The 17,350-nt window shown below is 43.2% G+C and overlaps 1 pseudogene; it reads right to left on the minus strand.

Moving 5' to 3' along the window:
- Positions 1-16,317: 16,317 nt before the first annotated feature.
- On the minus strand, positions 16,318-17,350 carry LOC138071912 (melanoma-associated antigen B4-like; annotated as a pseudogene).

Below are 17,350 nucleotides of genomic sequence, written 5' to 3' on the forward strand. Positions count from 1 at the left end.
TAATTTGTTACTGAATAGCTCATTAAGAAGGATATTGAACACAGAAAGAAATATGTGAGATGTAGCTAATATGGAGGAGGATGAAATTCCCCTTGCCCTTCTGGTTTTTTGTGGGTGGTCGAAGAATTAAATTGATGTGAGACAGATTAATAGGATAAAATAAAAGTACAATAACACATAGACATGACAGAGACCCAGGAAAACTGAATAACTCATCAACATGGCCAAAGCCCAGAGCCAAAGAGAGAAGAAAATTTTAATGGTAGTTATTTCGAACTGAAAGGATAGGCAAGCAATTCACAGGGAGATGGAAAAGGGAATGTTGGTAAACAAATGTTTTCTGCACCAGTCAGAGATTCCTGGCCACAGAGTGGACTCTCATCCCTAGGCCCTGCCAAGATTTTGCCACCACACCTTGCCCATAATCTTTGCAGCTATCTCTGGTCATAGTTCTCTTCAGGGAACAGGACCTTTGTCTAAGTTCTTTCAGGCAGTTAGGCCAAAGGTCAAGTTCCTTACTGAATCTTTTGGCCTTGATTGTTTTTAGTTAGAATGACCTGTGTATCAAAAGAGACAGTTTGAGATGGCATGTTTTGCTCCCCCATACTAACTAGGAAAGTAAAAACAAATACAGTAAAGAAGAGAAATTTATAAAGTCATTAATCCTAGTTTCCTTTGTTTGACATTTACATTTTGAAAGATACATGTTAACATAAAAAAACACCGTGTTAAATAACAGCCTATGAAGGAAAATCTGATTTGCTTTGCATTGTTCTTTGGAAAATCAAGGAATGTTTAAATAAAGTACATTTACAGTCACTGTTTAGAGTCAATGGCAGCAAAAACAAAAGAATGTATTTGTCTTACTCTATTATTTTTTTTTAATATTTCTTGCTGTATGTTGCTTTACAATGTTTTGTTAGCTTCTATTCCATACTAAAAGTAATCAGACATACATATACATATATCCTCTCACTTTGGATTTTCCTCGCATTGAGGACACCCCAGTGAATTAAGGGGAGTTCTCTGTGCTATACAGTATATTCCCTACAGTTGTCTATTTTACACGTAGTATCAATAGTGTGTATGTCTCAATCCCAATATTCTAATTTCTGACACCCTAACCCTTTCCCCCTTGGCACCATACGTTTGGTCTCTATATCACTGTCTTCATTTCTGCTTTGCAAATAGGGTCACCTATGCCATTCTTGTCGATCCCACACATATACATTAATATTCAATCTTTGTTTTTCTCTTTCTGACTTCCTTCTCTGTATAACACTCGATAGGTTCATCCACCTCTCTAACAATGACACAGTTTTGTTCATTTTTATGACTGAGAAATATTCCACTGGGTTACCCTGGTGGGTCAATCATAAATAATCAGCCTGCCAATGCAAGAACCATGATTTCAAACTCTGGTTCTGAAAGGTACCCCAAAGAAGGAAGTGGCAACACACCCCAGTATTCTTACCTGGGAAATCCCACAGACAGAGCATTCTGGCGAGCTACAGTCCTTGGGGTTGCGAAAGAATCAGACACAACTTAGTGACGAAATAACAAGAACAATATTCCATCGCGTATACCTTCCACTACTTCTCTATACTTATATCTGTCAATGGACATCTACGTTGCTTCCATGTGCTGGTTGTTGTAAGCAGTCCTGCAGTGAACATTAGAGTGCTTGTCTCTTTTTGAATTATGGGTCTGTGGTCTCTATGGCAGAGTTAATGCTGACGTGTAAGAAGGCTTACGACAAGGAGGACCACTAGGACTGCTTCTGCCAGTGCCCCCATCCCTGTGGTGAGCCCCAGCTGCCCCACGCCTCCACAGGAGACTGTCGAACACTTGGAGGTAGGTCTGATTCAGTCTCCTGTGGAGTAAATGCTCCTTTTCTCTGGGTCTTGGTGCATGCGAGACTTTGTTTGTGCCCTCCAAGAGTGGTGTGTCTGTTTCCCCTACTTCTGTGGGAGTCGTGTAATCAAACCCCACTGCCCTTCAAGGTCAGATGACCAGGGAATTCCAAGTCCCTTTGTCAGAACCGCAGGCTGGGTTCCTTGATGTGAGGTGCAGAACTTTCACAATCGTGGGAGAACTTCTTTGGTATTTTTGTTCTCCAGTTACCCACCCAGTGGGTATTGGATTTGAATTCATTGTGATTGTACCCCTCCTATTATCTTGTTGCGACTTCCACTTTTTCTTTGAACGTGGGGTATCATTTTCAGTGTGTTCCAGCATCCTCCTGTTGATAGTTGTCCAACAGCTAGTTGCAGTTATGGTGCAGGAGGAGGCAAACAGACATCCTGCTACACCGCCAGCTTGAAACAGAAGCCTCTGAAATACAGTTTGGAGTAGTGAGATGACAGGAGAACTGAAGGACACTAGGTCTGCCTCAGGCTGGGAGGAGTGGAACAGTGTGGCCTCTCGACATATGCAGACCAAATGTCTATTTCCAGCTCTGTCACAAGTCTTGTGAACTTGAGAATATTACCAAATTGGTAATCTGCAAAGTGAGTCTTCTAAACCCTATTTTGTAGAACTAGTGTAATATATGTGATATTTATAAAGCTCTTGCAATAATGGATTTCAAAGAATGACATTTATTCCTCTGATAATTATGACCACAGACCTTAGTATCAACTGTTGGTGATTTCTTTTTTGTAACTTGCATGAGATATCAGAAATATGTGGCAGTTTCACAATGAACAGTGTTCTGCTTAGTAAAACTAAATAAAATTTCCCCATGTGTAAATTTATCATTTGAATGCAGAGGAATCTCTGCTCCCTGGATGCTACTCAAAACTTCTAGAATTTGTGTCAAGGACGAAGATCTTCCCTTCCAGCTGTATTTTCATCCATACTACCACCCCCCATCTTCATTAATTTCACCAGCACCAAAAGTGTAACCTTCATTTGAAGTTCCCCAAATTATGCTTAAAATAGGCAGTAGAACATCTCTGTAACATAGTGCCCTCTGAGCCCAGTGTGGAGAGTGCTGTTATAGTGGATATTAGATGTCTCAGTTCAAGGAAATACCATCCTTCTTTCTGCCAAACACCCTGGAGGCAGTGGGGTTAAATCCCCAGTTTGTGCACTGTGTTTCCCTATACTGGGGCAGGAGCACAGAACCCATTGTATTCTGTCCCAGGTGGAGATTCTCTCTGTTTTACCCACAGTCTCAAAGTAAAAATCAAGGGTAATCTTCCCTTCTGTTCTTCAGCTTCTCAACTTAATCCCCCAATTTCAGGGTCACCTTCCACCCTCAATTCACTCAGCCTCGTTTAGCCCACCAACCCACCTAACTTCAAATTACATCCTCAAGGGAACTGCAGTGTTCCAAAGCGCCCACATTCCTCGCCTCAAAGCATTTACTTTTGACTACTCTCATCTGAAACCTCCTCTCGTTCTCATCCCTTGTTTCAACTTGTCACTTGTTTAGGTCTCGAAGGGTACCTCACCATCTGCTTGATATGGCAGCAACTTGTAGACACTGGACTTCTATGGACAGTGGCTCAGGCTTCTTTTTATTACCATCCCCAGTTCTGCCATGGAGCATTCCAAGGATAGATGCTCAATTAGTGGTTGGAAATAGGAGTGACAATGATAAAGTTGTCTACTTTATTACTATTTAAATTCTACCACAATCTTGAATAATCTAAGGACATACTTTTACTAAAAAGGAGTATTAAAGAATTTAACAAAACCAGAAAGTTACCAAAATTTACTTTTTCTTTTCTTTTTCACTTGACCTAAGTTATTTGAAACTCCAGTACTTTGGCCACCTCATGCGAAGAGTTGACTCACTGGAAAAGACTCTGATGCTGGGAGTGATTGGGGGCAGGAGGAAAAGGGGACAACAGAGGATGAGATGGCTGGATGGCATCACGGACTCGATGGACATGAGTTTGAGTGAACTCCCGAAGTTGGTGATTGACAGGGAGGCCTGGCATGTTGCTATGGGGTCACAAAGCATCGGACACGACTGAGTGACTGAACTGAACTGAACTGAGTGAAGTTATTTTACCACAGAGTCTCTTCAAATTTGCACGAAAATCCCTCTTCCATTGCTGTGTTTTCTTGTTCTAGATCACACAGCAATGAAAAGTTTCCATATTTGCATTATAAAATATAAAAACTTTAACTGGAACCTGATAAACAGTAATAAACATGTGATCCATATTTTCACCAGCAGAACGCTGATTTCCTGTTTTTTTCCTCCCAACGATAAAGAATTTATTGGAGAAACAGAACAGTTTTAAGTATCTGTTTTATGAAGCAGAGCAAAATTACACTCCTGAGAAGGATGAGAGCAGGCTGTCTGGAAACCAGAAGCAGTCCTGCCGTGGGGTAGGGTCATGTGTGTCCTGTGTCATTTGACTGACAAGCTGATGGACAGCTTTAGGTTATATAACTTTTCTCCTAGTGTGCAGGCAATTACCCATGAGTGCCCAAGCAATATCCATGGAGTGGGAGGGAAGACAGAAACCACAGTGCTCTTTTTATAAATATGGCATCGTGAGCCCTGGGCTACATTAGTCACCTTTTAGGTCTTGGTGCACCTGTGCCACCCCGTGCTGACACTTTGTCTTGCTCGGTCCTGACATGGCTGGAAACCTACTGGTGGTCATTGGGCAGAACAGGGAGCCTCTCTGGGTGTGCTCTGACCACCTGCAGGGGCATTGCTCGAAAGTTCTGAGGTGAATTTCTGTCCTTTGGTACAACTTTTGTGGTACTACGTTTTCTGTTTTAGTCCCTGTGTGATAGTCTATTAAGGTGATCACTTAAAAGGGCCAATTGTCATCCACTAGCAAAGTTTGTGCTGGTTATTTCACGACCTCTGGCCCATACTGCCACATCCAGCTCAAACTTCTGTTCCCCATGGTCTTGGCATGGGAGCTCTGAGATGCTACCTCAGATTCCATCAGTGAGGCTGTAGCGATTCATGGCCCCAGGGCACAGTGGAAGAGTCAAGGGCTGAACTTTAAGGCCTTTTCCAGCTGATCCTGTTGTCTTCTTCCCTTGTAGGCCCCACACCCCTCGTCAGTCTCCGAGTACTCCCTCACCTTGACACTCATACGGTCAAGTTTATTGGAGACTTATTTTGCCTCGGGGATTATTTAGTTCTGTGTTTTTGCTTCTGTTAATAGTTGTCTTTGTTCCTTTTATAAGTGTTCCATGGTTTATTCTGGGTACAGGAAACAGCAGCCCATACTTGCTTGTGGTCTCAGCTGGTCTGACTGGAGTAGATCTGTACAGGAGTTAAGGAACATCGACAGCCTTACAATATGTGCTCCTCAGGAATACACATAACACACTATTCTGTTTGAGACTTCTTTCTCCTAAGGCTGTCAGAAAGTTCTTCTTGTTGCCTCTATGTGGAATGTATACATTGTTTTGAGGTTTCTTTGTAGGTACGTTTTTTGTATGGTTGCTTTTATTTATGGTGTATTTTCTATTTCGTGACCTAAGTAATTGTTGATACTTCCAGGCCAGAGTCTTGATTTTGCTATGGTGATCTATTTTATATGAGATAGCTGAAGTTCTTTATATGTTTGAATATTTCCTGTGCATGTTTCCAAAGAGTTTTAATTCAAGGATAAAATATTATGTTATCTTTTGGTTTTCATTGTTCTTATTCATTTGGCATTGTTGTATATAACTCTGTACTGGCTATGTGTCCTTGTCCAGATTTTTTCTACATTTTAAATCAGTAGAGCGTTTATGAAAAATTTTAATTGGAGGATAATTGCTTTATAGTGTGTTAGTTTCTATTGTACAACAGTATGAAGCATCTATAAGTATACACATATCCCCCTCCATGAGCATCCCTCACGCCACCCCCATTTCAGTCCTCTAGGTTGTCACAGACAGCAGTCTGAGCTGCCTCTGTTCCAGAGCATCTCCCCACTAGCTATCTCTGGTACACATGGCAGTGCATATACGTCACAGCCTCTCTCAGTTTGTCCCTCTCTCTCCATCCCTTGCTGTGTCCACGTCTTTTCTCTGCATGTGTCTCTATTCTTACCCTGAAGATAGATTCATCAGTGCCATTTTCTAGATTCTATATTCATGTGTTTATACGCAATAATTTTTGTTCTCTTTCTGGCTTACTTCACTACGTGTAACATACTCTAGGTGCATCCACCTCACTACAGGTCAGTTCAGTTCAGTCGCTCAGTCGGGTCCGACTCTTTGCGACCCCATGAATCACAGCACACCAGGCCTCCCTGTCCATCACCAACTCCCAGAGTCCACTCAGACTCACATCCATCGAGTCTGTGATGCCAACCAGCCATCTCATTCTCAGTCGTCCCCTTCTCCTCCTGCCCTCAATCCTTCCCAGGATCAGAGTCTTTTCCAATGAGTCAACTTTTCGCATGAGGTGGCCAAAGTACTGGAGCTTCAGCTTTAGCATCACTTCTTCCAAAGAAATTCCAGGGTTGATCTCCTTCAGAATGGACTGTTTGGATCTCCTTGCAGTCCAAGGGACTCTCAAGAGTCTTCTCCAACACCACAGTTCAAAAGCATCAATTCTTCGGCACTCAGCCTTCTTCACAGTCCAACTCTCACATCCATGCATGACCACTGGAAAAACCATAGCCTTGACTAGACGGACCTTAGTCAGCAAAGTAGTGTCTCTGCTTTTGAGTATACTATCTAGGTTGGTCATAACTTTTCTTCCAAGGGGTAAGCGTGTTTTAATTTCATGGCTGCAGTCACCATCTGCAGTGATTTTGGAGCCCCAAAAAATAAAGTCTGACACTGTTTCTACTGTTTCCCCATCTGTTTCCCATGAAGTGATGGGACCGGATGCCATGATCTTTGTTTTCTGAATGCTGAGCTTTAAGCTAACATTTTCGCTCTCCTCTTTCACTTTCATCCAGAGGCTTTTCAGCTCCTCTTCACTTTCTGCCATAAGGGTGGTGTCGTCTACATATCTGAGGTTATTGATATTTCTCCAGCCAATCTTGATTCCAGCTTGTGTTTCTTCCAGTCCAGTGTTTCTCATGATGTACTCTGCATATAAGCTAAATAAGCAGGGTGACAATATACAGCCTTGACGCACTCTTTTTCCTGTTTGGAACCAGTCTGTTGTTCCATGTCCAGTTCTAACTGTTGCTTCCTGACCTGCATACAGCTTTCTCAAGAGGCAGGTCAGGTGGTCTGGTATTCCCATCTCCTTCAGCATTTTCCACCGTTTATTGTGATCCACACAGTCAAAGGCTTTGGCATAGTCAATAAAGCAGAAATATCCGTTTTTCTGGAACTCTCTTGCTTTTCCCATGATCCACCTCACTACAACTGTCTTAAATTTGGTTCTTTTTATGGTTGTGTAATAGTCGATTGTATACATCTACCACAACTTCTGTATCTATTCATCTGTCAGTGGAGGTTGAGGTGGTTGCTTCCATGTCCTAGCTATTGTAAACAGTGCTGCAATAAACAGTGCGGTCCATGAATGTTTTCACGCATGGCTTTCTCGGTGTGTATGCCCAGTTGTGGGATTGCTGAGTCATAGGGTAGTTTTATTTCTAGTTTTGAAAGGACTCTCCATACTGTTCTCCGTAGTGGCTCTATCAATTTACTTTCCGCCTCAAAGTGCAAGAGGGTTCTCTTTTCTTCATGCCACTTCAGCACTTATTGTTTCTAGATTTTTTTATGATAGCCTTTCTGGCAAGTGTGAGGTGATGCATCATTGTAGCTTTGGTTTGCATTTCTTTCATAATGAGTTGTAAACATCTTGTCTTGTGAGCATCTGCATTTTTTTAAAGAACAGATTTAGGATTACAGAAAATTTAGCAGATAGTATACAGAGTTCCTATAGAGCTAGTCTCTTCCTCCACTTAGCATCTTCTGTTATTAACATCTTGGATTGGTTCAACTGATACAAGTTCATTTGTTAAAACTGAGCAACTCATATCAATATGGTGTTATTAACTATTGTCCGTCGCTTACAATATATTTTACTTTTGTTGTTTTGCAGTTCTGTGTTGTTGCTTTTGTTCAGTTGCTCAGTCATCTCTGACTGTGACCCCATGATCCATAGCACGCTGGGCTCCCTATGCTTCACCATCTCCTGGAGTTGGCTCAGACTCGTGTCCATCCATTCAGTGATGCCACCCAAACATCTCATCCTGTGCTGCCTCCTTTTCTTTTTCCCTTCCATCTTTCCCAACATCAGGGTCTTTACCAATGAGTCAGCTCTTCCCATAAGTGGCCAAAAGTTTGGAGCTTCAACTTCAGCATCAGATATTCCCATGAACATTCAAGGTTGATTCCTTTCAGGAATGATTGGTTTGATCTCCTTTCTATCCAGGGGACTCTGAAGAGTCTTCTCCAGCCCCACAATTCAAAAGCAGCAATTTTTCACCACTCAGCCTTCGTTATGGTCCAGTGTTCACATCCACACATGACCCCTGGGAAAATAATAGCTTTCACTAGACACACCTCTTTTTGAAATGTAACATCTCTGCTTTTTATTATGTGATCTAGGTTTGTCATAGCTTTTCTTGCAAGGAATTAACGTCTTTTAATTTCATGGCATCTTTTAATTTGGGGCTTCCCTCATAGCTCAGTTGGTAAAAGAATCTGCCTACAGTGCAAGAAATCCACGGTCAATTCCTGGGTCAGGTAAATCCCCTGGAGAAGGAAATGGGAACCCAATTCAGTATTCATACCTGGAGAATCCCAGGGACAGAGGAGATTGGGAGGCTACAGCCCATGGGGTCGCAAGAGTGGGACACGACTTAGTGACTAAACCACCACCACCACCGCCATGGCTGCTTTCACCATCCACAGTGATTTTGGAGAAGAAATTTAAATCTTCCATTGTTTCTACTTTTTCCCCATCTGTTTGCAGTGAAGTGTTGGGACCAGATGCCATGATCTTAGTTTCCTGAATGTTGAGTTTTAAGCCAGGTTTTTCATTCTCTTCTTTCACACTCATCAAGAGTCTCTTTACTTCCTCTTCACCTTTTGCCATAAGGGTGGTATCATATGCACATCTGAAGGTATTGATATTTCTCCTGGCAATTTGATTCCAGCTTGGGTTCTTCCATCTGGGAATTTTCATGATGTATGTGCATTTACCTGAAATAATCAGGGTGACAATATGCAGCCTTAATGTATTCGTGCCCTAATTTTGAACCTGTCTATTGTTCCTTGTCCACTTCTAACTGTTGCTTCTTGACCTATGAACCGGTTTCTCAGAAGGCAGGTAAGGTAGTCTGGTATTCCCATCATTTAAGAATTTTGCAGTTTCTTGTGATACAGGCAAAGGCTTTTGCATAGTCAAACAAGTAGAAGTTTTCTGGAATACTCTTGCTTTGTCTATGACCCAATGGAGATTACCAATTTGATATCTGATTCCTCTGCCTTTTCTGAACCCAGCTTCTACATATTGAAGTTCTCTTTTCAGATACTGTTGAAACGTAGCTTGAAGGATTTTGAGCATTGCCTAGCTTGCATGTGAAATGAGCGGAATTATATGATAGTTTGAACATTCGTTGGCATTGCACTTCTTTGGGATTGGAATGAAAGCTTACCTTTTCCAGTCCTGTGTCTTCTGCTGAGTGGTCCAAATTTGCTGGCCTATTGAATGCAGTACGTTAACAACATCATCATTTAGGGTTTGAAATAGCTCAGCTGAAATTCCATCACCTCCATTAGCTTTGTTCTTAGGGATGCTTCCTAAGGCCCCCGTGACTTCACACTCCTGGATGTCTGGCTCTACGTGAGTGATCACATCATCGCTGTTATCTGGGTCATTAAGACCTTTGTTGAACAGTTCTTCTGTATCTCCTTGCCACCTCTTCTTAAAATCTTTTGCTTCTGTTCTGTCCCTATAGTTTCTGTCCTTTATTGTGCCCATCTTTGCATGAAATGTTCCCTTGGTATCTCTAGTTTTCTTGAAGAGAAGTCTAGTCTTTCCCATTCTATTTTTTCCCTCTATTTCTTTGCATTGCTCACTTGAAAATGCTTTCTTATTACTCCTTGCTGTTCTTTGGAAATCTGCATTCAGATTGGTATATCTTTCCTTTGCCTTTTGCTTCCCTTCGTTCTCAGTTATTTGTAAGGCCTCCTCAGACAACCATTTAGCCTTTCTCATTTCTTTTTCTTGTGGATGGTTTTGGTTACCACCTCCTATACCTTGTTCTGAGCCTCCATCTTTAGTTTTTCAGGCAGTCTTTCTACCAGATCATATCCCTTGAAAGTATTCCTCACCTCCACAGTAAAATCATAATGAACTTGATTTAGGTCATATCTGAATGGCCTAGTGATTTTCTCTACTTTCTTCACCTTAAGTCTGTCTCTTGCAGTAAGGAGCTTATGATCTGAGCCAGAGTGAGCTCCGGGTCTTATTTATGCAGACTGTGTAGAGCTTCTCCATCTTCAGCTGCAAGTTATTCCTTTACTTCCTACTTTTCCATTCCAGTCCCCTATTATGAAAAGGATATTTTAGGGGTATGTTAGATCTAGGCTGTGATGTACATCTTCATAGCACCACTGGACTCTAGCTTCTTTGGCATCAGCGTTAGGAGCATAGACTTGGATTACTGTGATGCTGAAAGCTTTGCCTTGGAAATGAACCAAGATCATTTTGTCCTTGTGGACACTGCACCCAGTACCTGCAGTTTACACTCTTTTTTTGACTATGAGACTGCTCCATTTCTTCTAATGGATTTTTGCCCACAGATACAATGGTAATCTCAGTTAAATTCACCCATTCCTGTCCATGTTAGTTGTCTGATTTCTAAAATGTTGATAGTCACTCTTGCCATCTCCTGCTTGACCAATTTCCATTGATTCATGTACCTAACATTCAAGATTCCTACGTAGTACTGTTCTTTACAGCATCAGACTTTACTTTTACCACCAGACACATCCACAACTAAGCGTCATTTTGACTTTAGCCCCGTCTCTTCATTCTTTCTGGAGCTATTTCTGGGCTCTTCCCCAATAACGTATTAGACACCTACTGACCTGGGGGGCTCAGGTATCTATCTCCCTCTGGTATGATCTCCTGGTATCATTTCTTTTTGCCTTTCCATGATGTTCATGGGGTTCTTGCGGCAAGGATACTGAAGTGGTTTGCTATTCTTCTCTCCAGTGGACCACATTTGGTTAGAATTTTCACCATGACCCGTCCACCTTGGGTAGCCCTGCAAAGCCTTATCCATAGCTTTTGAGTTACACAAAGGTGTGATCCACATGATCATTTAGGTTAGTTTAGTGTGATTGTGGTTTTCGTTCTAGAGAATAGGGCATTGTGGTTCTTCTCTCTGCCCTCTGAAGAATGAGTTTAAGAGGCTTGTGGAAGCTTGCTGATGGGAGGGACTGGCTCTGAGGAAACCTGGCTCTTGCTCTATTGGGCGGGGTAATGCTCAGTTAATAAATAAATAAAAATTAGAAAACCATAAAGAAAAATATAATTATATCAATATGACTAAAATGAGTAATGACATTGATAGCTTTTATTTTGTCATTGAATACCTCATTAAGAAGGATTTTGAACACAGAAAGAAATATGTGAGATGTAGCTAATATGGAGGAGGATGAAATTCCCCTCTGCCCTTCTGGTTTTTTGTGGGTGGTTGAAGAATTAAATTGATGTGAGACAGATTAAGAGGATAAAATAAAAGTGTAATAACACATAGACATGAGAGAGACACAGGAAAACTGAATAACTCATCAACATGGCCAAAGCCCAGAGCCAAAGACAGAAGAAAATTTTAATGGTAGTTGTTTGGGACATGAAAGGATAGGAAGGCAGTTCACAGGGAGATGGAAATGGGAATGTTGGTAAAGGAATGTTTTCTGTGCCAGGCAGAGACTCCGGGCCACAGAGTGGACTCTCATCTCTAGGCCCTGCCAAGATTTCACCACCACATCTTGCCCACAATGTTTGCAGCTATCTCTTGTCATAGTTCTCTTCAGGGAACAGGACCTGTGTCTAAGTTCTTTCAGGCACTTAGGCCTTAGAGCTTAAGGAGTTTTCGAGCCCGAGGTTAGAGAGCCAAGCATTGTTGATGGGGCCGGGAGCAGTGGTGTTCAATGCTGAGTATAGTGAAGAAGAGGTCTCTGGTCCAAGAGGCTCCTTCTTTGGCCCAGAAAGAGTTCCTGTGAACAGGGCTCAGGGGCTGGCTGATGGTTAGTATCATCGGGAGAAGGGGAAGGGCTTTTCTAGGCAAATTAAGCATTGTCAAGCCAGACGAGTCTACCCGGCAAGTCTTTCAAAGTTCAGAGGTTTTCCTTAAGGCACGGAAGACTTGGACATAAGGGACCTCGCTGGAATCCTAAGGAGAAGTCTTCAGCGATGCACAGTCAGTTATCCATCTGAAAAGGAAATGACAAATGCTCGTAAGGGGCTTCAGGTGTCACTGAAGTCCCTTATGGCCTTTTCATGGCTGTGGCATCTCTCACCTGTGAGCTTGCTGGGCAGAATGTGGTTCAGTACTCGCCACAGGGGCTCTTGTGGCTTCCCTGAGTAATTTTTCTTTTTTAAGAAATTATTTATGTATTTAATTTTGGTTGTGCTTGCTCTTCATTGCTGCGTGTGTGTTCTCTAGTTTCGAGGAGCAGGGGCTACCCTTCATTGGGATGCACTGGCTTCTCATTGTGGTGGCTTCTCTTACTCAGGAGCACAGGCTCTAGGACGAATGGGCTTCACTAGTTGCAGCAAGGAGTGGTAAAGTAGAAGAAGTGTTAGGTGATTGCTGTTGTAGTTCAGTCTCTAAGTCATGTCTGAGTCATTGTGGCCCCATGGAATGTAGCCCTCCAGGATCCCCTGTCCATGAGATTCTCTGGGCAGGAATACTGGAGAGGGTTGCCATTCCCTTCTCCAGGGGAACTTCCCAATCCAGGGATTGAACCCGGGTCTCCTGCCATTTCATGTAGATTGTTTACCATCTGAGGCACCAGGACAGCCATATTTCGGAGGGTAGCCAGAACATTTTTAGCTCAATTTCTTTTCTTTTCTTTCTTTGTCCATTCTCTCCCTATCCTGTAGACACACTCAGCTTAAATTTTATAAACACAAAGTGGAGGCTTTCATGGCATACAGTGTCTGGATTTGTCCACCCAAAAGCAAAGATATTGGGAGTCTAGGTGCAGAGAAATGCAGAAGAAAGTGACTTTCATTCTAGCCCTATGAGCCAGTTTAACAGGCCATAGGTTAAAATTTTTGATTGGGTAGCATGGAGACCTCCTCTACCTGAAACCTATCACATCAGGTTTTGACTCAAATCCACATGGCCAGGACTGCAACCCCACCCCAAATTCCAGTTTGGGACTTGAACCATGGTCTTTTAATTAGAATCACTCACCTGGTACCTGGACGTACTGTGGGTCAGGTTGTTTGTGTCTTGGCACAGAAGGAATTCAGCCAGAGGCAAAATGTTAGGCAAGAAATAGATTTATATATATAGGATGTATGTAAGAGATGCAAGGAGGCAGGTGACAGAGCTCTGCCTGGAGGATCAAGTGGAATATATTCTATAGTCAATGGAAAGTGGAGGACTAGGAAAGACTGCCTTCTCTGAGTAGAGGTCAGGCTTACATCACTCCCTCCCAATTCATTTGGAACAGGAGAGTGTCTGACCTTATGAGGTCAAACTTGGATGATTGTAGAACTTCAAATGGATAGAAGGGCCGTGACATTCCTCTTTTATCTAAAGGCCTGGGAAACATATCTTGTATTACTTATGGCTTTATGTTTAAACAAACCTGCCTTCATCTACTACATTCTGATACTTTTCTTGAACAATGTGAACTTACAATGGTCTACCAATGGTTCCTAGGTTTCTCTATCTCTATTCCCCTCCTAGACTTCTAGATCTACCTCTCTGTCTGTCTGTCTGTGCTCAGGCCCTCACTTATTTCTGACTCTTCGCAACCCCATGAACTGCAGCACTCCAGCCTCTCTGTCCATGGGTTTCTCCAGGCAGGAATACTGGAATAGGTAGCCACTTCCTCCTCCAGGAGATGTTCCAGAACAGGAATCAAACCTTCATCTCCTGCATTGCAGGTGGATTCTTTTCCACAAAGTCACCTGGGACAGCTATCTGTATCCTATGCTATTCTATCCCTGTCGTGTGGAGGCAGGCTCCCCCAGCCAAGAGCTGTCGTTTCTCTTGGTGGGAGCCTTCTAAATGAAAGGCTCCAGCTTGGACTATTGTCTGGAATTTAGTGAGCAATTTTCTTCCCAACAGGTGGACGGGGCAGTCGTGCATGTGCAGAAACATCAAAGGTAAACTTTCCTAGCAAGGACTTGAGGGGAGGGGCACGCCACTTGGTTTGGGGCCTTCCTTCAATTCCCTTTATCATGGAGGACTTGAAGGAAAAAACCCAGGGAAATCAGTCTGCACAGAGTAGCTAATGCACGTATGAAAGAATTGTCCTCCCTGCCACATCAAGGGTTACCTGAAGCTCATCTGGTGAAATGACCAGGTGTCCTCTGGGAACTGCTGGGAGGTCTTGCAGCTCCTGTCTCTTTACCTGAGGACATGTGCTCAGAGTAAGGCCCACAACTCTCTGAGACCCAATAGAAGAAAGCAGAGGTTGCCCAACTTACCACATCTACCTGTGGTCTCTCAGGACAGAAAGCTGGGACTGGAAATTGAGGCCTTCTGATGGCTGGCTGCACCTGTCCTCAGTCAGGCTCCTAGGAAGACCTGTATTTCCTCCCTCCTTTCACTATTACTGTCCTCTCTCCAGGTCCTCACACTGACTTCCCATCTCCTAATGAGACCTGTCCTCTCATGCTACAGCCTTAAACTTCCTTAGGAATTTAACTGTCAGAGGCTGGGACTCTTCCATCCATTGACCTGAGGACACAGCGCTTAAGCTAAGGCTTTTATGTCCCTGAGAATCAGGAAGGATAAATGAGGGCATATTGATCTTTTCAAGGTATCTGACATTGCATGTGTTCATGACCACATTGTCCCTGAGTAGTTTTGTCTTCTTTCATACCACTCATTTATCAGCATTTTTCAAACTTTATTCCAAAACAGTTCTTTGGGACAGGGCCCCATGTATCCAACGAGACACATTTTTTGGAGTGTTTAGAGGAAAATTGAATGGAAAGACATGATGTCTGGCTTAGGCTGGGAGAAGTGGCACACTGTGGGCTCTGCACTAATCCAGATCAGGGGACTAGTCCCAGGAAGGTCATTTCATCAGTTTGTGAACTTGAGAGATTGGCAGGTTATCCATCCATAAATGCAGTCTGCTAAATCCGATCCTACATGAATGATGGAATGCATGTACTGCATATAAAGCAGTGGCATACTGATGAAGAAGTATTGGTTTGTAATAAGTGGGAGTTATGTTACTATGAACCCCTCAAATACCACCTTCCCATCTGAGTATTTTTAATCCAGGAGAGAGCAGAGAATATGCAGTGAATTAGCACAAAAGAAACAAATACTCTTAAATGAGCTAAATAAGTCACAGTATTTTTTATTTTTACTAAAAGGAAGTTTAAAGTAAGGTAAACCACAAGTTAAAGACTTTTTACTCTATTCTTTTCTTCATTTTCTTTTCCTTTCTCAATAGTTTCTGTGGTCTTCCTTCACATTTGCATGAAAATCACTCTTGCAGTGCTATGTTACCTACCTGCAGATCAGAAAGACAATATAGATGGCTCCTGAATCTTTTATGTCTACCAAAACTGTACCTTTAAAACTCTTAAAACAGCAGTGAATATAACAGTAGTATCATTACCAAATTAATACTCTGAAGAAAAACAACCTCTTACAAGTAAAAATATTTGAAAAAAAAAGAAACATATAATATGTAGAAGTTACTTGTGTGAAACAGAGAAATATGATCGAAATAAATGTGATCTACCCACTACTACCACGCGCTCTTTAGAAGCTTGAATGCTTTTTAAGAAACATTCTCTTCTGATGTCATGTTATCTTGTTTGCATTGTGAACCATATATTCAGTACTTTTAGTGTGTTTTATAAATACCCAAACTTTTAAAACATGAAAACAGCTAGAAACTATGATTTATAAAATTCATACATTTGAATTGTGAAGCACAATAAAACTTATCCAAAGTAAGAACATTTGAAAATACTAAAACCTCCTTCACCTCTTCACCTTTCTACTTTAAATCATCATTCACTATATATCTCTCATATGGATAAAAGAAAACAGATATATATTTTGTTAAACTAGACCTAAACTCGCTTACCTTTTAAAGCTGTAACAAGTTACTGGTTTTCTTCCCTCCACCCCTACTGCTCTGCACTATTTAGGAGCTTGACTGCTTTCTTCCAACACAAAGGGAACAAAGTGCCCTGCCCCCTCCCTAGATGTGGGAGGAGCTGCGGGACTTGGCCCTGGAAGGGGCACTGGCTTCAGCCATGGGTGGAGCCCTGGCCGCACCTCTCAGCCCTGCTCTCTCCGCCTGATCTCTCAGAGCCTCGTCATAGAGGTCTGGGAAGGAACTAGGGACCCTACCGTGGAACTTGGCTAGAACCTCCAGTACCTTCATCTTACTGGTCTCAGCACAAGCTCTCGGGCCCCACAGGAACTCGTAGCGCGGAGGATCACTATTGGGCACCTGGCGGTAGTTCAGGTACTCCTTCTGCACCAGATCTTTGGTGATGAGCCTTCTGGGCTCCCCAAAGATCCAGTGCCTCCTCCCAGCATAGATCCCCAACATACTGAGGAATTCCCAGATCTCCTCCTCGGTGGCGCGGTTACCATTCATGAAGATGACCCCGAGGAGCACCATGAGGAGACCAGACTTGGGAAGCCCCCCCGTCACCACTCGGACAATCGTTTCCCCCGAGGGTGAGCTGGCTGATGAGGGTGTAGATGTTCCTGCTACGGTCGACTTCCTTCATCTCCAGGCCAAAGACCAGCTCCAGGCGCTCAAGGGCTGTACTGAGGATCTCAGGGAAGTGCTGCCTGTACTTCCTGCTGACGATTTTCATCAGGGCATTCTGCGTGACGGCTTCCTTCTTGGTGTACCTCTCCAGCAGGAACTCCACCAGTATCCTGGCCTTCCTGGCCAGAGGATCTTTGCGAGGGCTCTGAGTGGCAGGGGCTGCCTGGGAGGCACCTGCACTTTCCTCCTCTGGGCCCTGGGCTCCTTCATCAGATCCTGCACAAGAAGGTCCTGCATCAGGAGAGCTAGGGGCCATGGCTCCCTCAAGCTCCTGGTGATCGCCAGCAGCAGGGGAGCTCAGGAGAGAACCCTGAGGGGCAGAAGAGGGGGAGGAGGGGCACTCCTCCTTTGGGGCTGCAGCAGCACTCGCCTGGGCCTCCTGAGTGTCCCCCCAGACCTGGTGGCGTTTCCCGCGGGCATGGAACTTGTTCTTGTGCCTCCGAGGCAT

This window comes from Capricornis sumatraensis, chromosome X (assembly GCF_032405125.1).
Source record: "Capricornis sumatraensis isolate serow.1 chromosome X, serow.2, whole genome shotgun sequence".
Lineage (NCBI taxonomy): Eukaryota > Metazoa > Chordata > Mammalia > Artiodactyla > Bovidae > Capricornis > Capricornis sumatraensis.